The sequence below is a fragment of the Pleurodeles waltl genome, unplaced genomic scaffold (assembly GCF_031143425.1).
Source record: "Pleurodeles waltl isolate 20211129_DDA unplaced genomic scaffold, aPleWal1.hap1.20221129 scaffold_503, whole genome shotgun sequence".
NCBI lineage: Eukaryota > Metazoa > Chordata > Amphibia > Caudata > Salamandridae > Pleurodeles > Pleurodeles waltl.
The window spans coordinates 101-25339 of NW_027150211.1; the positions used below are offsets into that span (position 1 = coordinate 101).

General features: G+C 49.7%; 26 non-coding genes across 26 annotated transcripts; all 26 read left to right on the forward strand.

Moving 5' to 3' along the window:
• The first annotated feature begins 1357 nt into the window (after positions 1-1357).
• TRNAS-AGA (transfer RNA serine (anticodon AGA)) lies at positions 1358-1439 on the forward strand. The gene has a single exon. It is a non-coding gene; the product is annotated as a tRNA-Ser (tRNA).
• A 222-nt stretch (positions 1440-1661) lies between these two features.
• Positions 1662-1743, forward strand: TRNAS-UGA (transfer RNA serine (anticodon UGA)). The gene has a single exon. It is a non-coding gene; the product is annotated as a tRNA-Ser (tRNA).
• A 570-nt stretch (positions 1744-2313) lies between these two features.
• TRNAS-UGA (transfer RNA serine (anticodon UGA)) lies at positions 2314-2395 on the forward strand. The gene has a single exon. It is a non-coding gene; the product is annotated as a tRNA-Ser (tRNA).
• Positions 2396-4257: 1862 nt separating this feature from the next.
• On the forward strand, positions 4258-4339 carry TRNAS-AGA (transfer RNA serine (anticodon AGA)). The gene has a single exon. It is a non-coding gene; the product is annotated as a tRNA-Ser (tRNA).
• Positions 4340-4561: 222 nt separating this feature from the next.
• Positions 4562-4643, forward strand: TRNAS-UGA (transfer RNA serine (anticodon UGA)). Its single transcript has one exon. It is a non-coding gene; the product is annotated as a tRNA-Ser (tRNA).
• A 570-nt stretch (positions 4644-5213) lies between these two features.
• Positions 5214-5295, forward strand: TRNAS-UGA (transfer RNA serine (anticodon UGA)). The gene has a single exon. It is a non-coding gene; the product is annotated as a tRNA-Ser (tRNA).
• Positions 5296-7157: 1862 nt separating this feature from the next.
• TRNAS-AGA (transfer RNA serine (anticodon AGA)) lies at positions 7158-7239 on the forward strand. Its single transcript has one exon. It is a non-coding gene; the product is annotated as a tRNA-Ser (tRNA).
• A 222-nt stretch (positions 7240-7461) lies between these two features.
• TRNAS-UGA (transfer RNA serine (anticodon UGA)) lies at positions 7462-7543 on the forward strand. Its single transcript has one exon. It is a non-coding gene; the product is annotated as a tRNA-Ser (tRNA).
• A 570-nt stretch (positions 7544-8113) lies between these two features.
• TRNAS-CGA (transfer RNA serine (anticodon CGA)) lies at positions 8114-8195 on the forward strand. Its single transcript has one exon. It is a non-coding gene; the product is annotated as a tRNA-Ser (tRNA).
• A 1862-nt stretch (positions 8196-10057) lies between these two features.
• On the forward strand, positions 10058-10139 carry TRNAS-AGA (transfer RNA serine (anticodon AGA)). Its single transcript has one exon. It is a non-coding gene; the product is annotated as a tRNA-Ser (tRNA).
• A 222-nt stretch (positions 10140-10361) lies between these two features.
• On the forward strand, positions 10362-10443 carry TRNAS-UGA (transfer RNA serine (anticodon UGA)). The gene has a single exon. It is a non-coding gene; the product is annotated as a tRNA-Ser (tRNA).
• Positions 10444-11013: 570 nt separating this feature from the next.
• On the forward strand, positions 11014-11095 carry TRNAS-UGA (transfer RNA serine (anticodon UGA)). Its single transcript has one exon. It is a non-coding gene; the product is annotated as a tRNA-Ser (tRNA).
• A 1862-nt stretch (positions 11096-12957) lies between these two features.
• On the forward strand, positions 12958-13039 carry TRNAS-AGA (transfer RNA serine (anticodon AGA)). Its single transcript has one exon. It is a non-coding gene; the product is annotated as a tRNA-Ser (tRNA).
• A 222-nt stretch (positions 13040-13261) lies between these two features.
• Positions 13262-13343, forward strand: TRNAS-UGA (transfer RNA serine (anticodon UGA)). The gene has a single exon. It is a non-coding gene; the product is annotated as a tRNA-Ser (tRNA).
• Positions 13344-13913: 570 nt separating this feature from the next.
• Positions 13914-13995, forward strand: TRNAS-UGA (transfer RNA serine (anticodon UGA)). The gene has a single exon. It is a non-coding gene; the product is annotated as a tRNA-Ser (tRNA).
• A 1862-nt stretch (positions 13996-15857) lies between these two features.
• Positions 15858-15939, forward strand: TRNAS-AGA (transfer RNA serine (anticodon AGA)). Its single transcript has one exon. It is a non-coding gene; the product is annotated as a tRNA-Ser (tRNA).
• A 222-nt stretch (positions 15940-16161) lies between these two features.
• Positions 16162-16243, forward strand: TRNAS-UGA (transfer RNA serine (anticodon UGA)). The gene has a single exon. It is a non-coding gene; the product is annotated as a tRNA-Ser (tRNA).
• A 570-nt stretch (positions 16244-16813) lies between these two features.
• TRNAS-UGA (transfer RNA serine (anticodon UGA)) lies at positions 16814-16895 on the forward strand. Its single transcript has one exon. It is a non-coding gene; the product is annotated as a tRNA-Ser (tRNA).
• A 1862-nt stretch (positions 16896-18757) lies between these two features.
• On the forward strand, positions 18758-18839 carry TRNAS-AGA (transfer RNA serine (anticodon AGA)). The gene has a single exon. It is a non-coding gene; the product is annotated as a tRNA-Ser (tRNA).
• A 222-nt stretch (positions 18840-19061) lies between these two features.
• Positions 19062-19143, forward strand: TRNAS-UGA (transfer RNA serine (anticodon UGA)). Its single transcript has one exon. It is a non-coding gene; the product is annotated as a tRNA-Ser (tRNA).
• Positions 19144-19713: 570 nt separating this feature from the next.
• On the forward strand, positions 19714-19795 carry TRNAS-CGA (transfer RNA serine (anticodon CGA)). Its single transcript has one exon. It is a non-coding gene; the product is annotated as a tRNA-Ser (tRNA).
• A 1852-nt stretch (positions 19796-21647) lies between these two features.
• TRNAS-AGA (transfer RNA serine (anticodon AGA)) lies at positions 21648-21729 on the forward strand. Its single transcript has one exon. It is a non-coding gene; the product is annotated as a tRNA-Ser (tRNA).
• Positions 21730-21951: 222 nt separating this feature from the next.
• TRNAS-UGA (transfer RNA serine (anticodon UGA)) lies at positions 21952-22033 on the forward strand. Its single transcript has one exon. It is a non-coding gene; the product is annotated as a tRNA-Ser (tRNA).
• A 570-nt stretch (positions 22034-22603) lies between these two features.
• On the forward strand, positions 22604-22685 carry TRNAS-CGA (transfer RNA serine (anticodon CGA)). The gene has a single exon. It is a non-coding gene; the product is annotated as a tRNA-Ser (tRNA).
• A 1862-nt stretch (positions 22686-24547) lies between these two features.
• Positions 24548-24629, forward strand: TRNAS-AGA (transfer RNA serine (anticodon AGA)). The gene has a single exon. It is a non-coding gene; the product is annotated as a tRNA-Ser (tRNA).
• Positions 24630-24851: 222 nt separating this feature from the next.
• On the forward strand, positions 24852-24933 carry TRNAS-UGA (transfer RNA serine (anticodon UGA)). The gene has a single exon. It is a non-coding gene; the product is annotated as a tRNA-Ser (tRNA).
• Positions 24934-25239: the final 306 nt, after the last annotated feature.

Consider the following 25239-nt stretch of genomic DNA (forward strand, 5'->3'; position numbering starts at 1 on the left):
CCCCACCGCCCCTTTGGCCCCGATCGGCCACGATCGGCCAAAACCTCTCTATAAGGGCTAAAGGTGATTATTATATATGCCTGAGTAACTTAGGGTCCCTCGCATAAATGGACTCCTGCTGAAGGAGCTCGCCTTTGCTTTGGGACTGGCCCAACACGGCCTTGCTCTCCTCAACAAACCTGCCACCAGCCAGGAGGCTGAATGGCTTGCAGAAGGACACTCCCAGGTATGCCCAAGCACTTCATTTGCATAGAGACTACCCTCTCTTGGGCCCGCCTCCACTCACCTATTAAGTAATGTGGCTAGAATATCAAGACAGAAAGAGGAGCAGGGCCTGACAGCCTTTCAAAGGCTCAACTGAGGTGCTGGGCTGACGGCTGGGATCACCAAAGCCTGGGATGACTCCAATATGGAAGCAGAAGCCTTAGGGCAAACAAAGGTCAGCAGTTGATGTGCTGTAAAGAAGAAGGGCTGCAGAGGGCCTCAGCAAAGCCTTCGGAATACTTGTGGATTGGCAGGAGTGCCTATATTTGTTTTTTGAGAAGCACCTTGCCAGTGCAAAGGATTGCTGAGGAAGAGGAAGGAGCAGAGCGGAATGACTGGAGCCAGTGAGGTTGCCTGTGAAGACATGAAGGGCTATGTTGAAAGGGGCACCGCTTGCAGAGCCAAGTAGTCGTTACCAAGTGGTTAAGGCGATGGACTAGATATCATTTGCCGTCTCCACGAGTATGTTCAAATCCTGCCGACTACGTCAGATGACATTTTTGGGATTCCTCTTCAGGGCCTCCTGCGTGGGAGAACAAGGGAGCAGCCTCTATGCAAAGCAGTCAGTAAAACAGAATATGAAGCAAAGACCATTAAAGCCACAGAAGAAAGATATGAACCCAGGCCAAATGCATCCTGCTCCCCCTCCCTCACCTGTCAGGCACTAGTCTGCAGAGAAACTGAACACGCCCACTCTCCTCCAAGGAGAATTCAGCTCAGGAAACGCCTAGCCACAGGCCCTAGATTGGACGAGGCACTTCTTTTCATACCTGTAAAGACCAACCCGTCTCTCTGTGGAGTCCATTCATGGCCTCCAAGACAGAAGTTTTGCCATGGTGCCTATCGTGGCTGCCATCTCCCTGACGTTAAAGCTACCACCTCTTCCGGCCTGATTTTTTTCCCCCGTCTCAAAACATGAACATACAAGGAGTGCTAATTTCACATGCATGCCTGCTTTTAGCTTGAGACGCTTTAGAAAGTCTTCTGTGGAATAGGAATGATGTATAGGAGAGCAGGGAAAATGGTCCAGTGAACGGAAAGAAAAAAGACTACGGATGGAGGTAAAGTGCCCTGTTGAGATTCACTTGTGTGGGTAGTTGTGGCCGAGTGGTTAAGGCGATGGACTAGAAATCCATTGGGGTATCCCCGCGCAGGTTCGAATCCTGCCAACTACGCTGTCCCTTTTGTGAACAGTATTTTCCCATAATTCTTTGAAATACCTTCTGGCATAAATGCGGGCTCCAAAAGCAGGACTAATAGGGTCAGCGGCCTGGGAGGGCTCAAACTTTTGCCATTGTGGCCTTCCTCTCTAGAAAAGGACTGCTTCTGTCCAGAGGCTAGACCGCCAGCAGAAATAGAAACGAGCTACGTTGAAAATGGACCATAGCTTTAAGCAAGTAGTTGTGGCCGAGTGGTTAAGGCGATGGACTTGAAATCCATTGGGGTCTCCCCGCGTAGGTTCAAATCCTGCCGACTACGTGCTACTTCACCTTTGGTGATATTTTATACTTCATATTAAATGGCATCTGCACAAGCAGGCCGAATATAGCTATCACTCTCAATAGAGCTAAGGAAGGCGAAACACTGGGCAGGGAATGGGATCAAAAGAGTGGCCGGAGAAGGCATGAGACTACCTGTCTGGCACTCCTGCCACTTGTGCACCCCAGCTGTCGAGAAGACACATGTCGAGTAATAGCCAAGGAGATTGGGAAAGAACTTCAGTTATCATCTCGCCAGTAAGTTCCATCTGAGGTATCAGATGCATGAAGGAAGTAGCCTTATTGGGGCGTCTGACAGTGTCATTATTTTCCTAAAGTGTCATAACTGCATTCTTTTACAACCTCCTTTTTGCTTTTCTCTGGCCAGGAACATGAACTTTATAATAGTGCCTTTGAGTCACGTCAGTATGCAGGTATGGACCGAGTGTATTTTTTGCAGTAGAACGGATAGGCAAAGATGGGAAGGCAGTGGAGCAGAGTGAACTGAGGGAAAGAAAAAGACTGCTGTGAGAGTGAGAACCTCAGCTTAAGTGGCAGCCACCCCTCGTGAGTAGTCGTGGCCGAGTGGTTAAGGCGATGGACTTGAAATCCATTGGGGTGTCCCCGCGCAGGTTCAAATCCTGCCGACTACGTCGGTGCTCTTTCACAATGATGTGTTAGGTTTTTCCTTGGATGCCTCCTTTCCCAGGAATAAGCATGTATTATTCAACAACGTTGAGAGCACAGGTAAAACAAAGACAAGAATGTGAAACAATGCACTGTGCAATGCCAGCATGAAAACTCTCAAGGAGTACGCTGCCCAGGCCTACAGCTTCTCAGACACTGTGTCTGTCTATTTTGGGGAGCTGCAGAGAAGCCTTGCCTGTGCTTTTCGAGCCTGCTGTCTGGGGTGAGTGCCTGGATAAATTGTTTTTGGGAAGGACAAGGCATCTAGCTCCTCTACAGGGGTCAATTTAGGAGGTTGGTGGGAAGCACAGGAAGGGGCAGGAAGGAAGCTCTCTGCTGTTGCTTCTCGGCCTAGGCAGAGCTGCAGGTGTGGTTAAAAAGGATTGGCGTTTGGCCAGGTCCCAGACCACAGTGCAACCTAGGGCAACAAGAGAGGTGAGGCTACTGAGGCCCTTACCCTGAGCCTTCTGACCCCACCGCCCCTTTGGCCCCGATCGGCCACGATCGGCCAAAACCTCTCTATAAGGGCTAAAGGTGATTATTATATATGCCTGAGTAACTTAGGGTCCCTCGCATAAATGGACTCCTGCTGAAGGAGCTCGCCTTTGCTTTGGGACTGGCCCAACACGGCCTTGCTCTCCTCAACAAACCTGCCACCAGCCAGGAGGCTGAATGGCTTGCAGAAGGACACTCCCAGGTATGCCCAAGCACTTCATTTGCATAGAGACTACCCTCTCTTGGGCCCGCCTCCACTCACCTATTAAGTAATGTGGCTAGAATATCAAGACAGAAAGAGGAGCAGGGCCTGACAGCCTTTCAAAGGCTCAACTGAGGTGCTGGGCTGACGGCTGGGATCACCAAAGCCTGGGATGACTCCAATATGGAAGCAGAAGCCTTAGGGCAAACAAAGGTCAGCAGTTGATGTGCTGTAAAGAAGAAGGGCTGCAGAGGGCCTCAGCAAAGCCTTCGGAATACTTGTGGATTGGCAGGAGTGCCTATATTTGTTTTTTGAGAAGCACCTTGCCAGTGCAAAGGATTGCTGAGGAAGAGGAAGGAGCAGAGCGGAATGACTGGAGCCAGTGAGGTTGCCTGTGAAGACATGAAGGGCTATGTTGAAAGGGGCACCGCTTGCAGAGCCAAGTAGTCGTTACCAAGTGGTTAAGGCGATGGACTAGATATCATTTGGCGTCTCCACGAGTATGTTCAAATCCTGCCGACTACGTCAGATGACATTTTTGGGATTCCTCTTCAGGGCCTCCTGCGTGGGAGAACAAGGGAGCAGCCTCTATGCAAAGCAGTCAGTAAAACAGAATATGAAGCAAAGACCATTAAAGCCACAGAAGAAAGATATGAACCCAGGCCAAATGCATCCTGCTCCCCCTCCCTCACCTGTCAGGCACTAGTCTGCAGAGAAACTGAACACGCCCACTCTCCTCCAAGGAGAATTCAGCTCAGGAAACGCCTAGCCACAGGCCCTAGATTGGACGAGGCACTTCTTTTCATACCTGTAAAGACCAACCCGTCTCTCTGTGGAGTCCATTCATGGCCTCCAAGACAGAAGTTTTGCCATGGTGCCTATCGTGGCTGCCATCTCCCTGACGTTAAAGCTACCACCTCTTCCGGCCTGATTTTTTTCCCCCGTCTCAAAACATGAACATACAAGGAGTGCTAATTTCACATGCATGCCTGCTTTTAGCTTGAGACGCTTTAGAAAGTCTTCTGTGGAATAGGAATGATGTATAGGAGAGCAGGGAAAATGGTCCAGTGAACGGAAAGAAAAAAGACTACGGATGGAGGTAAAGTGCCCTGTTGAGATTCACTTGTGTGGGTAGTTGTGGCCGAGTGGTTAAGGCGATGGACTAGAAATCCATTGGGGTATCCCCGCGCAGGTTCGAATCCTGCCAACTACGCTGTCCCTTTTGTGAACAGTATTTTCCCATAATTCTTTGAAATACCTACTGGCATAAATGCGGGCTCCAAAAGCAGGACTAATAGGGTCAGCGGCCTGGGAGGGCTCAAACTTTTGCCATTGTGGCCTTCCTCTCTAGAAAAGGACTGCTTCTGTCCAGAGGCTAGACCGCCAGCAGAAATAGAAACGAGCTACGTTGAAAATGGACCATAGCTTTAAGCAAGTAGTCGTGGCCGAGTGGTTAAGGCGATGGACTTGAAATCCATTGGGGTCTCCCCGCGTAGGTTCAAATCCTGCCGACTACGTGCTACTTCACCTTTGGTGATATTTTATACTTCATATTAAATGGCATCTGCACAAGCAGGCCGAATATAGCTATCACTCTCAATAGAGCTAAGGAAGGCGAAACACTGGGCAGGGAATGGGATCAAAAGAGTGGCCGGAGAAGGCATGAGACTACCTGTCTGGCACTCCTGCCACTTGTGCACCCCAGCTGTCGAGAAGACACATGTCGAGTAATAGCCAAGGAGATTGGGAAAGAACTTCAGTTATCATCTCGCCAGTAAGTTCCATCTGAGGTATCAGATGCATGAAGGAAGTAGCCTTATTGGGGCGTCTGACAGTGTCATTATTTTCCTAAAGTGTCATAACTGCATTCTTTTACAACCTCCTTTTTGCTTTTCTCTGGCCAGGAACATGAACTTTATAATAGTGCCTTTGAGTCACGTCAGTATGCAGGTATGGACCGAGTGTATTTTTTGCAGTAGAACGGATAGGCAAAGATGGGAAGGCAGTGGAGCAGAGTGAACTGAGGGAAAGAAAAAGACTGCTGTGAGAGTGAGAACCTCAGCTTAAGTGGCAGCCACCCCTCGTGAGTAGTCGTGGCCGAGTGGTTAAGGCGATGGACTTGAAATCCATTGGGGTGTCCCCGCGCAGGTTCAAATCCTGCCGACTACGTCGGTGCTCTTTCACAATGATGTGTTAGGTTTTTCCTTGGATGCCTCCTTTCCCAGGAATAAGCATGTATTATTCAACAACGTTGAGAGCACAGGTAAAACAAAGACAAGAATGTGAAACAATGCACTGTGCAATGCCAGCATGAAAACTCTCAAGGAGTACGCTGCCCAGGCCTACAGCTTCTCAGACACTGTGTCTGTCTATTTTGGGGAGCTGCAGAGAAGCCTTGCCTGTGCTTTTCGAGCCTGCTGTCTGGGGTGAGTGCCTGGATAAATTGTTTTTGGGAAGGACAAGGCATCTAGCTCCTCTACAGGGGTCAATTTAGGAGGTTGGTGGGAAGCACAGGAAGGGGCAGGAAGGAAGCTCTCTGCTGTTGCTTCTCGGCCTAGGCAGAGCTGCAGGTGTGGTTAAAAAGGATTGGCGTTTGGCCAGGTCCCAGACCACAGTGCAACCTAGGGCAACAAGAGAGGTGAGGCTACTGAGGCCCTTACCCTGAGCCTTCTGACCCCACCGCCCCTTTGGCCCCGATCGGCCACGATCGGCCAAAACCTCTCTATAAGGGCTAAAGGTGATTATTATATATGCCTGAGTAACTTAGGGTCCCTCGCATAAATGGACTCCTGCTGAAGGAGCTCGCCTTTGCTTTGGGACTGGCCCAACACGGCCTTGCTCTCCTCAACAAACCTGCCACCAGCCAGGAGGCTGAATGGCTTGCAGAAGGACACTCCCAGGTATGCCCAAGCACTTCATTTGCATAGAGACTACCCTCTCTTGGGCCAGCCTCCACTCACCTATTAAGTAATGTGGCTAGAATATCAAGACAGAAAGAGGAGCAGGGCCTGACAGCCTTTCAAAGGCTCAACTGAGGTGCTGGGCTGACGGCTGGGATCACCAAAGCCTGGGATGACTCCAATATGGAAGCAGAAGCCTTAGGGCAAACAAAGGTCAGCAGTTGATGTGCTGTAAAGAAGAAGGGCTGCAGAGGGCCTCAGCAAAGCCTTCGGAATACTTGTGGATTGGCAGGAGTGCCTATATTTGTTTTTTGAGAAGCACCTTGCCAGTGCAAAGGATTGCTGAGGAAGAGGAAGGAGCAGAGCGGAATGACTGGAGCCAGTGAGGTTGCCTGTGAAGACATGAAGGGCTATGTTGAAAGGGGCACCACTTGCAGAGCCAAGTAGTCGTTACCAAGTGGTTAAGGCGATGGACTAGATATCATTTGGCGTCTCCACGAGTATGTTCAAATCCTGCCGACTACGTCAGATGACATTTTTGGGATTCCTCTTCAGGGCCTCCTGCGTGGGAGAACAAGGGAGCAGCCTCTATGCAAAGCAGTCAGTAAAACAGAATATGAAGCAAAGACCATTAAAGCCACAGAAGAAAGATATGAACCCAGGCCAAATGCATCCTGCTCCCCCTCCCTCACCTGTCAGGCACTAGTCTGCAGAGAAACTGAACACGCCCACTCTCCTCCAAGGAGAATTCAGCTCAGGAAACGCCTAGCCACAGGCCCTAGATTGGACGAGGCACTTCTTTTCATACCTGTAAAGACCAACCCGTCTCTCTGTGGAGTCCATTCATGGCCTCCAAGACAGAAGTTTTGCCATGGTGCCTATCGTGGCTGCCATCTCCCTGACGTTAAAGCTACCACCTCTTCCGGCCTGATTTTTTTCCCCCGTCTCAAAACATGAACATACAAGGAGTGCTAATTTCACATGCATGCCTGCTTTTAGCTTGAGACGCTTTAGAAAGTCTTCTGTGGAATAGGAATGATGTATAGGAGAGCAGGGAAAATGGTCCAGTGAACGGAAAGAAAAAAGACTACGGATGGAGGTAAAGTGCCCTGTTGAGATTCACTTGTGTGGGTAGTTGTGGCCGAGTGGTTAAGGCGATGGACTAGAAATCCATTGGGGTATCCCCGCGCAGGTTCGAATCCTGCCAACTACGCTGTCCCTTTTGTGAACAGTATTTTCCCATAATTCTTTGAAATACCTACTGGCATAAATGCGGGCTCCAAAAGCAGGACTAATAGGGTCAGCGGCCTGGGAGGGCTCAAACTTTTGCCATTGTGGCCTTCCTCTCTAGAAAAGGACTGCTTCTGTCCAGAGGCTAGACCGCCAGCAGAAATAGAAACGAGCTACGTTGAAAATGGACCATAGCTTTAAGCAAGTAGTCGTGGCCGAGTGGTTAAGGCGATGGACTTGAAATCCATTGGGGTCTCCCCGCGTAGGTTCAAATCCTGCCGACTACGTGCTACTTCACCTTTGGTGATATTTTATACTTCATATTAAATGGCATCTGCACAAGCAGGCCGAATATAGCTATCACTCTCAATAGAGCTAAGGAAGGCGAAACACTGGGCAGGGAATGGGATCAAAAGAGTGGCCGGAGAAGGCATGAGACTACCTGTCTGGCACTCCTGCCACTTGTGCACCCCAGCTGTCGAGAAGACACATGTCGAGTAATAGCCAAGGAGATTGGGAAAGAACTTCAGTTATCATCTCGCCAGTAAGTTCCATCTGAGGTATCAGATGCATGAAGGAAGTAGCCTTATTGGGGCGTCTGACAGTGTCATTATTTTCCTAAAGTGTCATAACTGCATTCTTTTACAACCTCCTTTTTGCTTTTCTCTGGCCAGGAACATGAACTTTATAATAGTGCCTTTGAGTCACGTCAGTATGCAGGTATGGACCGAGTGTATTTTTTGCAGTAGAACGGATAGGCAAAGATGGGAAGGCAGTGGAGCAGAGTGAACTGAGGGAAAGAAAAAGACTGCTGTGAGAGTGAGAACCTCAGCTTAAGTGGCAGCCACCCCTCGTGAGTAGTCGTGGCCGAGTGGTTAAGGCGATGGACTCGAAATCCATTGGGGTGTCCCCGCGCAGGTTCAAATCCTACCGACTACGTCGGTGCTCTTTCACAATGATGTGTTAGGTTTTTCCTTGGATGCCTCCTTTCCCAGGAATAAGCATGTATTATTCAACAACGTTGAGAGCACAGGTAAAACAAAGACAAGAATGTGAAACAATGCACTGTGCAATGCCAGCATGAAAACTCTCAAGGAGTACGCTGCCCAGGCCTACAGCTTCTCAGACACTGTGTCTGTCTATTTTGGGGAGCTGCAGAGAAGCCTTGCCTGTGCTTTTCGAGCCTGCTGTCTGGGGTGAGTGCCTGGATAAATTGTTGTTGGGAAGGACAAGGCAGCTAGCTCCTCTACAGGGGTCAATTTAGGAGGTTGGTGGGAAGCACAGGAAGGGGCAGGAAGGAAGCTCTCTGCTGTTGCTTCTCGGCCTAGGCAGAGCTGCAGGTGTGGTTAAAAAGGATTGGCGTTTGGCCAGGTCCCAGACCACAGTGCAACCTAGGGCAACAAGAGAGGTGAGGCTACTGAGGCCCTTACCCTGAGCCTTCTGACCCCACCGCCCCTTTGGCCCCGATCGGCCACGATCGGCCAAAACCTCTCTATAAGGGCTAAAGGTGATTATTATATATGCCTGAGTAACTTAGGGTCCCTCGCATAAATGGACTCCTGCTGAAGGAGCTCGCCTTTGCTTTGGGACTGGCCCAACACGGCCTTGCTCTCCTCAACAAACCTGCCACCAGCCAGGAGGCTGAATGGCTTGCAGAAGGACACTCCCAGGTATGCCCAAGCACTTCATTTGCATAGAGACTACCCTCTCTTGGGCCCGCCTCCACTCACCTATTAAGTAATGTGGCTAGAATATCAAGACAGAAAGAGGAGCAGGGCCTGACAGCCTTTCAAAGGCTCAACTGAGGTGCTGGGCTGACGGCTGGGATCACCAAAGCCTGGGATGACTCCAATATGGAAGCAGAAGCCTTAGGGCAAACAAAGGTCAGCAGTTGATGTGCTGTAAAGAAGAAGGGCTGCAGAGGGCCTCAGCAAAGCCTTCGGAATACTTGTGGATTGGCAGGAGTGCCTATATTTGTTTTTTGAGAAGCACCTTGCCAGTGCAAAGGATTGCTGAGGAAGAGGAAGGAGCAGAGCGGAATGACTGGAGCCAGTGAGGTTGCCTGTGAAGACATGAAGGGCTATGTTGAAAGGGGCACCGCTTGCAGAGCCAAGTAGTCGTTACCAAGTGGTTAAGGCGATGGACTAGATATCATTTGCCGTCTCCACGAGTATGTTCAAATCCTGCCGACTACGTCAGATGACATTTTTGGGATTCCTCTTCAGGGCCTCCTGCGTGGGAGAACAAGGGAGCAGCCTCTATGCAAAGCAGTCAGTAAAACAGAATATGAAGCAAAGACCATTAAAGCCACAGAAGAAAGATATGAACCCAGGCCAAATGCATCCTGCTCCCCCTCCCTCACCTGTCAGGCACTAGTCTGCAGAGAAACTGAACACGCCCACTCTCCTCCAAGGAGAATTCAGCTCAGGAAACGCCTAGCCACAGGCCCTAGATTGGACGAGGCACTTCTTTTCATACCTGTAAAGACCAACCCGTCTCTCTGTGGAGTCCATTCATGGCCTCCAAGACAGAAGTTTTGCCATGGTGCCTATCGTGGCTGCCATCTCCCTGACGTTAAAGCTACCACCTCTTCCGGCCTGATTTTTTTCCCCCGTCTCAAAACATGAACATACAAGGAGTGCTAATTTCACATGCATGCCTGCTTTTAGCTTGAGACGCTTTAGAAAGTCTTCTGTGGAATAGGAATGATGTATAGGAGAGCAGGGAAAATGGTCCAGTGAACGGAAAGAAAAAAGACTACGGATGGAGGTAAAGTGCCCTGTTGAGATTCACTTGTGTGGGTAGTTGTGGCCGAGTGGTTAAGGCGATGGACTAGAAATCCATTGGGGTATCCCCGCGCAGGTTCGAATCCTGCCAACTACGCTGTCCCTTTTGTGAACAGTATTTTCCCATAATTCTTTGAAATACCTTCTGGCATAAATGCGGGCTCCAAAAGCAGGACTAATAGGGTCAGCGGCCTGGGAGGGCTCAAACTTTTGCCATTGTGGCCTTCCTCTCTAGAAAAGGACTGCTTCTGTCCAGAGGCTAGACCGCCAGCAGAAATAGAAACGAGCTACGTTGAAAATGGACCATAGCTTTAAGCAAGTAGTTGTGGCCGAGTGGTTAAGGCGATGGACTTGAAATCCATTGGGGTCTCCCCGCGTAGGTTCAAATCCTGCCGACTACGTGCTACTTCACCTTTGGTGATATTTTATACTTCATATTAAATGGCATCTGCACAAGCAGGCCGAATATAGCTATCACTCTCAATAGAGCTAAGGAAGGCGAAACACTGGGCAGGGAATGGGATCAAAAGAGTGGCCGGAGAAGGCATGAGACTACCTGTCTGGCACTCCTGCCACTTGTGCACCCCAGCTGTCGAGAAGACACATGTCGAGTAATAGCCAAGGAGATTGGGAAAGAACTTCAGTTATCATCTCGCCAGTAAGTTCCATCTGAGGTATCAGATGCATGAAGGAAGTAGCCTTATTGGGGCGTCTGACAGTGTCATTATTTTCCTAAAGTGTCATAACTGCATTCTTTTACAACCTCCTTTTTGCTTTTCTCTGGCCAGGAACATGAACTTTATAATAGTGCCTTTGAGTCACGTCAGTATGCAGGTATGGACCGAGTGTATTTTTTGCAGTAGAACGGATAGGCAAAGATGGGAAGGCAGTGGAGCAGAGTGAACTGAGGGAAAGAAAAAGACTGCTGTGAGAGTGAGAACCTCAGCTTAAGTGGCAGCCACCCCTCGTGAGTAGTCGTGGCCGAGTGGTTAAGGCGATGGACTTGAAATCCATTGGGGTGTCCCCGCGCAGGTTCAAATCCTGCCGACTACGTCGGTGCTCTTTCACAATGATGTGTTAGGTTTTTCCTTGGATGCCTCCTTTCCCAGGAATAAGCATGTATTATTCAACAACGTTGAGAGCACAGGTAAAACAAAGACAAGAATGTGAAACAATGCACTGTGCAATGCCAGCATGAAAACTCTCAAGGAGTACGCTGCCCAGGCCTACAGCTTCTCAGACACTGTGTCTGTCTATTTTGGGGAGCTGCAGAGAAGCCTTGCCTGTGCTTTTCGAGCCTGCTGTCTGGGGTGAGTGCCTGGATAAATTGTTTTTGGGAAGGACAAGGCATCTAGCTCCTCTACAGGGGTCAATTTAGGAGGTTGGTGGGAAGCACAGGAAGGGGCAGGAAGGAAGCTCTCTGCTGTTGCTTCTCGGCCTAGGCAGAGCTGCAGGTGTGGTTAAAAAGGATTGGCGTTTGGCCAGGTCCCAGACCACAGTGCAACCTAGGGCAACAAGAGAGGTGAGGCTACTGAGGCCCTTACCCTGAGCCTTCTGACCCCACCGCCCCTTTGGCCCCGATCGGCCACGATCGGCCAAAACCTCTCTATAAGGGCTAAAGGTGATTATTATATATGCCTGAGTAACTTAGGGTCCCTCGCATAAATGGACTCCTGCTGAAGGAGCTCGCCTTTGCTTTGGGACTGGCCCAACACGGCCTTGCTCTCCTCAACAAACCTGCCACCAGCCAGGAGGCTGAATGGCTTGCAGAAGGACACTCCCAGGTATGCCCAAGCACTTCATTTGCATAGAGACTACCCTCTCTTGGGCCCGCCTCCACTCACCTATTAAGTAATGTGGCTAGAATATCAAGACAGAAAGAGGAGCAGGGCCTGACAGCCTTTCAAAGGCTCAACTGAGGTGCTGGGCTGACGGCTGGGATCACCAAAGCCTGGGATGACTCCAATATGGAAGCAGAAGCCTTAGGGCAAACAAAGGTCAGCAGTTGATGTGCTGTAAAGAAGAAGGGCTGCAGAGGGCCTCAGCAAAGCCTTCGGAATACTTGTGGATTGGCAGGAGTGCCTATATTTGTTTTTTGAGAAGCACCTTGCCAGTGCAAAGGATTGCTGAGGAAGAGGAAGGAGCAGAGCGGAATGACTGGAGCCAGTGAGGTTGCCTGTGAAGACATGAAGGGCTATGTTGAAAGGGGCACCGCTTGCAGAGCCAAGTAGTCGTTACCAAGTGGTTAAGGCGATGGACTAGATATCATTTGCCGTCTCCACGAGTATGTTCAAATCCTGCCGACTACGTCAGATGACATTTTTGGGATTCCTCTTCAGGGCCTCCTGCGTGGGAGAACAAGGGAGCAGCCTCTATGCAAAGCAGTCAGTAAAACAGAATATGAAGCAAAGACCATTAAAGCCACAGAAGAAAGATATGAACCCAGGCCAAATGCATCCTGCTCCCCCTCCCTCACCTGTCAGGCACTAGTCTGCAGAGAAACTGAACACGCCCACTCTCCTCCAAGGAGAATTCAGCTCAGGAAACGCCTAGCCACAGGCCCTAGATTGGACGAGGCACTTCTTTTCATACCTGTAAAGACCAACCCGTCTCTCTGTGGAGTCCATTCATGGCCTCCAAGACAGAAGTTTTGCCATGGTGCCTATCGTGGCTGCCATCTCCCTGACGTTAAAGCTACCACCTCTTCCGGCCTGATTTTTTTCCCCCGTCTCAAAACATGAACATACAAGGAGTGCTAATTTCACATGCATGCCTGCTTTTAGCTTGAGACGCTTTAGAAAGTCTTCTGTGGAATAGGAATGATGTATAGGAGAGCAGGGAAAATGGTCCAGTGAACGGAAAGAAAAAAGACTACGGATGGAGGTAAAGTGCCCTGTTGAGATTCACTTGTGTGGGTAGTTGTGGCCGAGTGGTTAAGGCGATGGACTAGAAATCCATTGGGGTATCCCCGCGCAGGTTCGAATCCTGCCAACTACGCTGTCCCTTTTGTGAACAGTATTTTCCCATAATTCTTTGAAATACCTTCTGGCATAAATGCGGGCTCCAAAAGCAGGACTAATAGGGTCAGCGGCCTGGGAGGGCTCAAACTTTTGCCATTGTGGCCTTCCTCTCTAGAAAAGGACTGCTTCTGTCCAGAGGCTAGACCGCCAGCAGAAATAGAAACGAGCTACGTTGAAAATGGACCATAGCTTTAAGCAAGTAGTTGTGGCCGAGTGGTTAAGGCGATGGACTTGAAATCCATTGGGGTCTCCCCGCGTAGGTTCAAATCCTGCCGACTACGTGCTACTTCACCTTTGGTGATATTTTATACTTCATATTAAATGGCATCTGCACAAGCAGGCCGAATATAGCTATCACTCTCAATAGAGCTAAGGAAGGCGAAACACTGGGCAGGGAATGGGATCAAAAGAGTGGCCGGAGAAGGCATGAGACTACCTGTCTGGCACTCCTGCCACTTGTGCACCCCAGCTGTCGAGAAGACACATGTCGAGTAATAGCCAAGGAGATTGGGAAAGAACTTCAGTTATCATCTCGCCAGTAAGTTCCATCTGAGGTATCAGATGCATGAAGGAAGTAGCCTTATTGGGGCGTCTGACAGTGTCATTATTTTCCTAAAGTGTCATAACTGCATTCTTTTACAACCTCCTTTTTGCTTTTCTCTGGCCAGGAACATGAACTTTATAATAGTGCCTTTGAGTCACGTCAGTATGCAGGTATGGACCGAGTGTATTTTTTGCAGTAGAACGGATAGGCAAAGATGGGAAGGCAGTGGAGCAGAGTGAACTGAGGGAAAGAAAAAGACTGCTGTGAGAGTGAGAACCTCAGCTTAAGTGGCAGCCACCCCTCGTGAGTAGTCGTGGCCGAGTGGTTAAGGCGATGGACTTGAAATCCATTGGGGTGTCCCCGCGCAGGTTCAAATCCTGCCGACTACGTCGGTGCTCTTTCACAATGATGTGTTAGGTTTTTCCTTGGATGCCTCCTTTCCCAGGAATAAGCATGTATTATTCAACAACGTTGAGAGCACAGGTAAAACAAAGACAAGAATGTGAAACAATGCACTGTGCAATGCCAGCATGAAAACTCTCAAGGAGTACGCTGCCCAGGCCTACAGCTTCTCAGACACTGTGTCTGTCTATTTTGGGGAGCTGCAGAGAAGCCTTGCCTGTGCTTTTCGAGCCTGCTGTCTGGGGTGAGTGCCTGGATAAATTGTTTTTGGGAAGGACAAGGCATCTAGCTCCTCTACAGGGGTCAATTTAGGAGGTTGGTGGGAAGCACAGGAAGGGGCAGGAAGGAAGCTCTCTGCTGTTGCTTCTCGGCCTAGGCAGAGCTGCAGGTGTGGTTAAAAAGGATTGGCGTTTGGCCAGGTCCCAGACCACAGTGCAACCTAGGGCAACAAGAGAGGTGAGGCTACTGAGGCCCTTACCCTGAGCCTTCTGACCCCACCGCCCCTTTGGCCCCGATCGGCCACGATCGGCCAAAACCTCTCTATAAGGGCTAAAGGTGATTATTATATATGCCTGAGTAACTTAGGGTCCCTCGCATAAATGGACTCCTGCTGAAGGAGCTCGCCTTTGCTTTGGGACTGGCCCAACACGGCCTTGCTCTCCTCAACAAACCTGCCACCAGCCAGGAGGCTGAATGGCTTGCAGAAGGACACTCCCAGGTATGCCCAAGCACTTCATTTGCATAGAGACTACCCTCTCTTGGGCCCGCCTCCACTCACCTATTAAGTAATGTGGCTAGAATATCAAGACAGAAAGAGGAGCAGGGCCTGACAGCCTTTCAAAGGCTCAACTGAGGTGCTGGGCTGACGGCTGGGATCACCAAAGCCTGGGATGACTCCAATATGGAAGCAGAAGCCTTAGGGCAAACAAAGGTCAGCAGTTGATGTGCTGTAAAGAAGAAGGGCTGCAGAGGGCCTCAGCAAAGCCTTCGGAATACTTGTGGATTGGCAGGAGTGCCTATATTTGTTTTTTGAGAAGCACCTTGCCAGTGCAAAGGATTGCTGAGGAAGAGGAAGGAGCAGAGCGGAATGACTGGAGCCAGTGAGGTTGCCTGTGAAGACATGAAGGGCTATGTTGAAAGGGGCACCGCTTGCAGAGCCAAGTAGTCGTTACCAAGTGGTTAAGGCGATGGACTAGATATCATTTGGCGTCTCCACGAGTATGTTCAAATCCTGCCGACTACGTCAGATGACATTTTTGGGATTCCTCTTCAGGGCCTCCTGCGTGGGAGAACAAGGGAGCAGCCTCTATGCAAAGCAGTCAGTAAAACAGAATATGAAGCAAAGACCATTAAAGCCACAGAAGAAAGATATGAACCCAGGCCAAATGCATCCTGCTCCCCCTCCCTCACCTGTCAGGCACTAGTCTGCAGAGAAACTGAACACGCCCACTCTCCTCCAAGGAGAATTCAGCTCAGGAAACGCCTAGCCACAGGCCCTAGATTGGACGAGGCACTTCTTTTCATACCTGTAAAGACCAACCCGTCTCTCTGTGGAGTCCATTCATGGCCTCCAAGACAGAAGTTTTGCCATGGTGCCTATCGTGGCTGCCATCTCCCTGACGTTAAAGCTACCACCTCTTCCGGCCTGATTTTTTTCCCCCGTCTCAAAACATGAACATACAAGGAGTGCTAATTTCACATGCATGCCTGCTTTTAGCTTGAGACGCTTTAGAAAGTCTTCTGTGGAATAGGAATGATGTATAGGAGAGCAGGGAAAATGGTCCAGTGAACGGAAAGAAAAAAGACTACGGATGGAGGTAAAGTGCCCTGTTGAGATTCACTTGTGTGGGTAGTTGTGGCCGAGTGGTTAAGGCGATGGACTAGAAATCCATTGGGGTATCCCCGCGCAGGTTCGAATCCTGCCAACTACGCTGTCCCTTTTGTGAACAGTATTTTCCCATAATTCTTTGAAATACCTACTGGCATAAATGCGGGCTCCAAAAGCAGGACTAATAGGGTCAGCGGCCTGGGAGGGCTCAAACTTTTGCCATTGTGGCCTTCCTCTCTAGAAAAGGACTGCTTCTGTCCAGAGGCTAGACCGCCAGCAGAAATAGAAACGAGCTACGTTGAAAATGGACCATAGCTTTAAGCAAGTAGTCGTGGCCGAGTGGTTAAGGCGATGGACTTGAAATCCATTGGGGTCTCCCCGCGTAGGTTCAAATCCTGCCGACTACGTGCTACTTCACCTTTGGTGATATTTTATACTTCATATTAAATGGCATCTGCACAAGCAGGCCGAATATAGCTATCACTCTCAATAGAGCTAAGGAAGGCGAAACACTGGGCAGGGAATGGGATCAAAAGAGTGGCCGGAGAAGGCATGAGACTACCTGTCTGGCACTCCTGCCACTTGTGCACCCCAGCTGTCGAGAAGACACATGTCGAGTAATAGCCAAGGAGATTGGGAAAGAACTTCAGTTATCATCTCGCCAGTAAGTTCCATCTGAGGTATCAGATGCATGAAGGAAGTAGCCTTATTGGGGCGTCTGACAGTGTCATTATTTTCCTAAAGTGTCATAACTGCATTCTTTTACAACCTCCTTTTTGCTTTTCTCTGGCCAGGAACATGAACTTTATAATAGTGCCTTTGAGTCACGTCAGTATGCAGGTATGGACCGAGTGTATTTTTTGCAGTAGAACGGATAGGCAAAGATGGGAAGGCAGTGGAGCAGAGTGAACTGAGGGAAAGAAAAAGACTGCTGTGAGAGTGAGAACCTCAGCTTAAGTGGCAGCCACCCCTCGTGAGTAGTCGTGGCCGAGTGGTTAAGGCGATGGACTTGAAATCCATTGGGGTGTCCCCGCGCAGGTTCAAATCCTGCCGACTACGTCGGTGCTCTTTCACAATGATGTGTTAGGTTTTTCCTTGGATGCCTCCTTTCCCAGGAATAAGCATGTATTATTCAACAACGTTGAGAGCACAGGTAAAACAAAGACAAGAATGTGAAACAATGCACTGTGCAATGCCAGCATGAAAACTCTCAAGGAGTACGCTGCCCAGGCCTACAGCTTCTCAGACACTGTGTCTGTCTATTTTGGGGAGCTGCAGAGAAGCCTTGCCTGTGCTTTTCGAGCCTGCTGTCTGGGGTGAGTGCCTGGATAAATTGTTTTTGGGAAGGACAAGGCATCTAGCTCCTCTACAGGGGTCAATTTAGGAGGTTGGTGGGAAGCACAGGAAGGGGCAGGAAGGAAGCTCTCTGCTGTTGCTTCTCGGCCTAGGCAGAGCTGCAGGTGTGGTTAAAAAGGATTGGCGTTTGGCCAGGTCCCAGACCACAGTGCAACCTAGGGCAACAAGAGAGGTGAGGCTACTGAGGCCCTTACCCTGAGCCTTCTGACCCCACCGCCCCTTTGGCCCCGATCGGCCACGATCGGCCAAAACCTCTCTATAAGGGCTAAAGGTGATTATTATATATGCCTGAGTAACTTAGGGTCCCTCGCATAAATGGACTCCTGCTGAAGGAGCTCGCCTTTGCTTTGGGACTGGCCCAACACGGCCTTGCTCTCCTCAACAAACCTGCCACCAGCCAGGAGGCTGAATGGCTTGCAGAAGGACACTCCCAGGTATGCCCAAGCACTTCATTTGCATAGAGACTACCCTCTCTTGGGCCAGCCTCCACTCACCTATTAAGTAATGTGGCTAGAATATCAAGACAGAAAGAGGAGCAGGGCCTGACAGCCTTTCAAAGGCTCAACTGAGGTGCTGGGCTGACGGCTGGGATCACCAAAGCCTGGGATGACTCCAATATGGAAGCAGAAGCCTTAGGGCAAACAAAGGTCAGCAGTTGATGTGCTGTAAAGAAGAAGGGCTGCAGAGGGCCTCAGCAAAGCCTTCGGAATACTTGTGGATTGGCAGGAGTGCCTATATTTGTTTTTTGAGAAGCACCTTGCCAGTGCAAAGGATTGCTGAGGAAGAGGAAGGAGCAGAGCGGAATGACTGGAGCCAGTGAGGTTGCCTGTGAAGACATGAAGGGCTATGTTGAAAGGGGCACCGCTTGCAGAGCCAAGTAGTCGTTACCAAGTGGTTAAGGCGATGGACTAGATATCATTTGGCGTCTCCACGAGTATGTTCAAATCCTGCCGACTACGTCAGATGACATTTTTGGGATTCCTCTTCAGGGCCTCCTGCGTGGGAGAACAAGGGAGCAGCCTCTATGCAAAGCAGTCAGTAAAACAGAATATGAAGCAAAGACCATTAAAGCCACAGAAGAAAGATATGAACCCAGGCCAAATGCATCCTGCTCCCCCTCCCTCACCTGTCAGGCACTAGTCTGCAGAGAAACTGAACACGCCCACTCTCCTCCAAGGAGAATTCAGCTCAGGAAACGCCTAGCCACAGGCCCTAGATTGGACGAGGCACTTCTTTTCATACCTGTAAAGACCAACCCGTCTCTCTGTGGAGTCCATTCATGGCCTCCAAGACAGAAGTTTTGCCATGGTGCCTATCGTGGCTGCCATCTCCCTGACGTTAAAGCTACCACCTCTTCCGGCCTGATTTTTTTCCCCCGTCTCAAAACATGAACATACAAGGAGTGCTAATTTCACATGCATGCCTGCTTTTAGCTTGAGACGCTTTAGAAAGTCTTCTGTGGAATAGGAATGATGTATAGGAGAGCAGGGAAAATGGTCCAGTGAACGGAAAGAAAAAAGACTACGGATGGAGGTAAAGTGCCCTGTTGAGATTCACTTGTGTGGGTAGTTGTGGCCGAGTGGTTAAGGCGATGGACTAGAAATCCATTGGGGTATCCCCGCGCAGGTTCGAATCCTGCCAACTACGCTGTCCCTTTTGTGAACAGTATTTTCCCATAATTCTTTGAAATACCTACTGGCATAAATGCGGGCTCCAAAAGCAGGACTAATAGGGTCAGCGGCCTGGGAGGGCTCAAACTTTTGCCATTGTGGCCTTCCTCTCTAGAAAAGGACTGCTTCTGTCCAGAGGCTAGACCGCCAGCAGAAATAGAAACGAGCTACGTTGAAAATGGACCATAGCTTTAAGCAAGTAGTCGTGGCCGAGTGGTTAAGGCGATGGACTTGAAATCCATTGGGGTCTCCCCGCGTAGGTTCAAATCCTGCCGACTACGTGCTACTTCACCTTTGGTGATATTTTATACTTCATATTAAATGGCATCTGCACAAGCAGGCCGAATATAGCTATCACTCTCAATAGAGCTAAGGAAGGCGAAACACTGGGCAGGGAATGGGATCAAAAGAGTGGCCGGAGAAGGCATGAGACTACCTGTCTGGCACTCCTGCCACTTGTGCACCCCAGCTGTCGAGAAGACACATGTCGAGTAATAGCCAAGGAGATTGGGAAAGAACTTCAGTTATCATCTCGCCAGTAAGTTCCATCTGAGGTATCAGATGCATGAAGGAAGTAGCCTTATTGGGGCGTCTGACAGTGTCATTATTTTCCTAAAGTGTCATAACTGCATTCTTTTACAACCTCCTTTTTGCTTTTCTCTGGCCAGGAACATGAACTTTATAATAGTGCCTTTGAGTCACGTCAGTATGCAGGTATGGACCGAGTGTATTTTTTGCAGTAGAACGGATAGGCAAAGATGGGAAGGCAGTGGAGCAGAGTGAACTGAGGGAAAGAAAAAGACTGCTGTGAGAGTGAGAACCTCAGCTTAAGTGGCAGCCACCCCTCGTGAGTAGTCGTGGCCGAGTGGTTAAGGCGATGGACTCGAAATCCATTGGGGTGTCCCCGCGCAGGTTCAAATCCTGCCGACTACGTCGGTGCTCTTTCACAATGATGTGTTAGGTTTTTCCTTGGATGCCTCCTTTCCCAGGAATAAGCATGTATTATTCAACAACGTTGAGAGCACAGGTAAAACAAAGACAAGAATGTGAAACAATGCACTGTGCAATGCCAGCATGAAAACTCTCAAGGAGTACGCTGCCCAGGCCTACAGCTTCTCAGACACTGTGTCTGTCTATTTTGGGGAGCTGCAGAGAAGCCTTGCCTGTGCTTTTCGAGCCTGCTGTCTGGGGTGAGTGCCTGGATAAATTGTTTTTGGGAAGGACAAGGCATCTAGCTCCTCTACAGGGGTCAATTTAGGAGGTTGGTGGGAAGCACAGGAAGGGGCAGGAAGGAAGCTCTCTGCTGTTGCTTCTCGGCCTAGGCAGAGCTGCAGGTGTGGTTAAAAAGGATTGGCGTTTGGCCAGGTCCCAGACCACAGTGCAACCTAGGGCAACAAGAGAGGTGAGGCTACTGAGGCCCTTACCCTGAGCCTTCTGACCCCACCGCCCCTTTGGCCCCGATCGGCCAAAACCTCTCTATAAGGGCTAAAGGTGATTATTATATATGCCTGAGTAACTTAGGGTCCCTCGCATAAATGGACTCCTGCTGAAGGAGCTCGCCTTTGCTTTGGGACTGGCCCAACACGGCCTTGCTCTCCTCAACAAACCTGCCACCAGCCAGGAGGCTGAATGGCTTGCAGAAGGACACTCCCAGGTATGCCCAAGCACTTCATTTGCATAGAGACTACCCTCTCTTGGGCCCGCCTCCACTCACCTATTAAGTAATGTGGCTAGAATATCAAGACAGAAAGAGGAGCAGGGCCTGACAGCCTTTCAAAGGCTCAACTGAGGTGCTGGGCTGACGGCTGGGATCACCAAAGCCTGGGATGACTCCAATATGGAAGCAGAAGCCTTAGGGCAAACAAAGGTCAGCAGTTGATGTGCTGTAAAGAAGAAGGGCTGCAGAGGGCCTCAGCAAAGCCTTCGGAATACTTGTGGATTGGCAGGAGTGCCTATATTTGTTTTTTGAGAAGCACCTTGCCAGTGCAAAGGATTGCTGAGGAAGAGGAAGGAGCAGAGCGGAATGACTGGAGCCAGTGAGGTTGCCTGTGAAGACATGAAGGGCTATGTTGAAAGGGGCACCGCTTGCAGAGCCAAGTAGTCGTTACCAAGTGGTTAAGGCGATGGACTAGATATCATTTGGCGTCTCCACGAGTATGTTCAAATCCTGCCGACTACGTCAGATGACATTTTTGGGATTCCTCTTCAGGGCCTCCTGCGTGGGAGAACAAGGGAGCAGCCTCTATGCAAAGCAGTCAGTAAAACAGAATATGAAGCAAAGACCATTAAAGCCACAGAAGAAAGATATGAACCCAGGCCAAATGCATCCTGCTCCCCCTCCCTCACCTGTCAGGCACTAGTCTGCAGAGAAACTGAACACGCCCACTCTCCTCCAAGGAGAATTCAGCTCAGGAAACGCCTAGCCACAGGCCCTAGATTGGACGAGGCACTTCTTTTCATACCTGTAAAGACCAACCCGTCTCTCTGTGGAGTCCATTCATGGCCTCCAAGACAGAAGTTTTGCCATGGTGCCTATCGTGGCTGCCATCTCCCTGACGTTAAAGCTACCACCTCTTCCGGCCTGATTTTTTTCCCCCGTCTCAAAACATGAACATACAAGGAGTGCTAATTTCACATGCATGCCTGCTTTTAGCTTGAGACGCTTTAGAAAGTCTTCTGTGGAATAGGAATGATGTATAGGAGAGCAGGGAAAATGGTCCAGTGAACGGAAAGAAAAAAGACTACGGATGGAGGTAAAGTGCCCTGTTGAGATTCACTTGTGTGGGTAGTTGTGGCCGAGTGGTTAAGGCGATGGACTAGAAATCCATTGGGGTATCCCCGCGCAGGTTCGAATCCTGCCAACTACGCTGTCCCTTTTGTGAACAGTATTTTCCCATAATTCTTTGAAATACCTACTGGCATAAATGCGGGCTCCAAAAGCAGGACTAATAGGGTCAGCGGCCTGGGAGGGCTCAAACTTTTGCCATTGTGGCCTTCCTCTCTAGAAAAGGACTGCTTCTGTCCAGAGGCTAGACCGCCAGCAGAAATAGAAACGAGCTACGTTGAAAATGGACCATAGCTTTAAGCAAGTAGTCGTGGCCGAGTGGTTAAGGCGATGGACTTGAAATCCATTGGGGTCTCCCCGCGTAGGTTCAAATCCTGCCGACTACGTGCTACTTCACCTTTGGTGATATTTTATACTTCATATTAAATGGCATCTGCACAAGCAGGCCGAATATAGCTATCACTCTCAATAGAGCTAAGGAAGGCGAAACACTGGGCAGGGAATGGGATCAAAAGAGTGGCCGGAGAAGGCATGAGACTACCTGTCTGGCACTCCTGCCACTTGTGCACCCCAGCTGTCGAGAAGACACATGTCGAGTAATAGCCAAGGAGATTGGGAAAGAACTTCAGTTATCATCTCGCCAGTAAGTTCCATCTGAGGTATCAGATGCATGAAGGAAGTAGCCTTATTGGGGCGTCTGACAGTGTCATTATTTTCCTAAAGTGTCATAACTGCATTCTTTTACAACCTCCTTTTTGCTTTTCTCTGGCCAGGAACATGAACTTTATAATAGTGCCTTTGAGTCACGTCAGTATGCAGGTATGGACCGAGTGTATTTTTTGCAGTAGAACGGATAGGCAAAGATGGGAAGGCAGTGGAGCAGAGTGAACTGAGGGAAAGAAAAAGACTGCTGTGAGAGTGAGAACCTCAGCTTAAGTGGCAGCCACCCCTCGTGAGTAGTCGTGGCCGAGTGGTTAAGGCGATGGACTCGAAATCCATTGGGGTGTCCCCGCGCAGGTTCAAATCCTGCCGACTACGTCGGTGCTCTTTCACAATGATGTGTTAGGTTTTTCCTTGGATGCCTCCTTTCCCAGGAATAAGCATGTATTATTCAACAACGTTGAGAGCACAGGTAAAACAAAGACAAGAATGTGAAACAATGCACTGTGCAATGCCAGCATGAAAACTCTCAAGGAGTACGCTGCCCAGGCCTACAGCTTCTCAGACACTGTGTCTGTCTATTTTGGGGAGCTGCAGAGAAGCCTTGCCTGTGCTTTTCGAGCCTGCTGTCTGGGGTGAGTGCCTGGATAAATTGTTGTTGGGAAGGACAAGGCAGCTAGCTCCTCTACAGGGGTCAATTTAGGAGGTTGGTGGGAAGCACAGGAAGGGGCAGGAAGGAAGCTCTCTGCTGTTGCTTCTCGGCCTAGGCAGAGCTGCAGGTGTGGTTAAAAAGGATTGGCGTTTGGCCAGGTCCCAGACCACAGTGCAACCTAGGGCAACAAGAGAGGTGAGGCTACTGAGGCCCTTACCCTGAGCCTTCTGACCCCACCGCCCCTTTGGCCCCGATCGGCCCCGATCGGCCAAAACCTCTCTATAAGGGCTAAAGGTGATTATTATATATGCCTGAGTAACTTAGGGTCCCTCGCATAAATGGACTCCTGCTGAAGGAGCTCGCCTTTGCTTTGGGACTGGCCCAACACGGCCTTGCTCTCCTCAACAAACCTGCCACCAGCCAGGAGGCTGAATGGCTTGCAGAAGGACACTCCCAGGTATGCCCAAGCACTTCATTTGCATAGAGACTACCCTCTCTTGGGCCCGCCTCCACTCACCTATTAAGTAATGTGGCTAGAATATCAAGACAGAAAGAGGAGCAGGGCCTGACAGCCTTTCAAAGGCTCAACTGAGGTGCTGGGCTGACGGCTGGGATCACCAAAGCCTGGGATGACTCCAATATGGAAGCAGAAGCCTTAGGGCAAACAAAGGTCAGCAGTTGATGTGCTGTAAAGAAGAAGGGCTGCAGAGGGCCTCAGCAAAGCCTTCGGAATACTTGTGGATTGGCAGGAGTGCCTATATTTGTTTTTTGAGAAGCACCTTGCCAGTGCAAAGGATTGCTGAGGAAGAGGAAGGAGCAGAGCGGAATGACTGGAGCCAGTGAGGTTGCCTGTGAAGACATGAAGGGCTATGTTGAAAGGGGCACCGCTTGCAGAGCCAAGTAGTCGTTACCAAGTGGTTAAGGCGATGGACTAGATATCATTTGCCGTCTCCACGAGTATGTTCAAATCCTGCCGACTACGTCAGATGACATTTTTGGGATTCCTCTTCAGGGCCTCCTGCGTGGGAGAACAAGGGAGCAGCCTCTATGCAAAGCAGTCAGTAAAACAGAATATGAAGCAAAGACCATTAAAGCCACAGAAGAAAGATATGAACCCAGGCCAAATGCATCCTGCTCCCCCTCCCTCACCTGTCAGGCACTAGTCTGCAGAGAAACTGAACACGCCCACTCTCCTCCAAGGAGAATTCAGCTCAGGAAACGCCTAGCCACAGGCCCTAGATTGGACGAGGCACTTCTTTTCATACCTGTAAAGACCAACCCGTCTCTCTGTGGAGTCCATTCATGGCCTCCAAGACAGAAGTTTTGCCATGGTGCCTATCGTGGCTGCCATCTCCCTGACGTTAAAGCTACCACCTCTTCCGGCCTGATTTTTTTCCCCCGTCTCAAAACATGAACATACAAGGAGTGCTAATTTCACATGCATGCCTGCTTTTAGCTTGAGACGCTTTAGAAAGTCTTCTGTGGAATAGGAATGATGTATAGGAGAGCAGGGAAAATGGTCCAGTGAACGGAAAGAAAAAAGACTACGGATGGAGGTAAAGTGCCCTGTTGAGATTCACTTGTGTGGGTAGTTGTGGCCGAGTGGTTAAGGCGATGGACTAGAAATCCATTGGGGTATCCCCGCGCAGGTTCGAATCCTGCCAACTACGCTGTCCCTTTTGTGAACAGTATTTTCCCATAATTCTTTGAAATACCTACTGGCATAAATGCGGGCTCCAAAAGCAGGACTAATAGGGTCAGCGGCCTGGGAGGGCTCAAACTTTTGCCATTGTGGCCTTCCTCTCTAGAAAAGGACTGCTTCTGTCCAGAGGCTAGACCGCCAGCAGAAATAGAAACGAGCTACGTTGAAAATGGACCATAGCTTTAAGCAAGTAGTCGTGGCCGAGTGGTTAAGGCGATGGACTTGAAATCCATTGGGGTCTCCCCGCGTAGGTTCAAATCCTGCCGACTACGTGCTACTTCACCTTTGGTGATATTTTATACTTCATATTAAATGGCATCTGCACAAGCAGGCCGAATATAGCTATCACTCTCAATAGAGCTAAGGAAGGCGAAACACTGGGCAGGGAATGGGATCAAAAGAGTGGCCGGAGAAGGCATGAGACTACCTGTCTGGCACTCCTGCCACTTGTGCACCCCAGCTGTCGAGAAGACACATGTCGAGTAATAGCCAAGGAGATTGGGAAAGAACTTCAGTTATCATCTCGCCAGTAAGTTCCATCTGAGGTATCAGATGCATGAAGGAAGTAGCCTTATTGG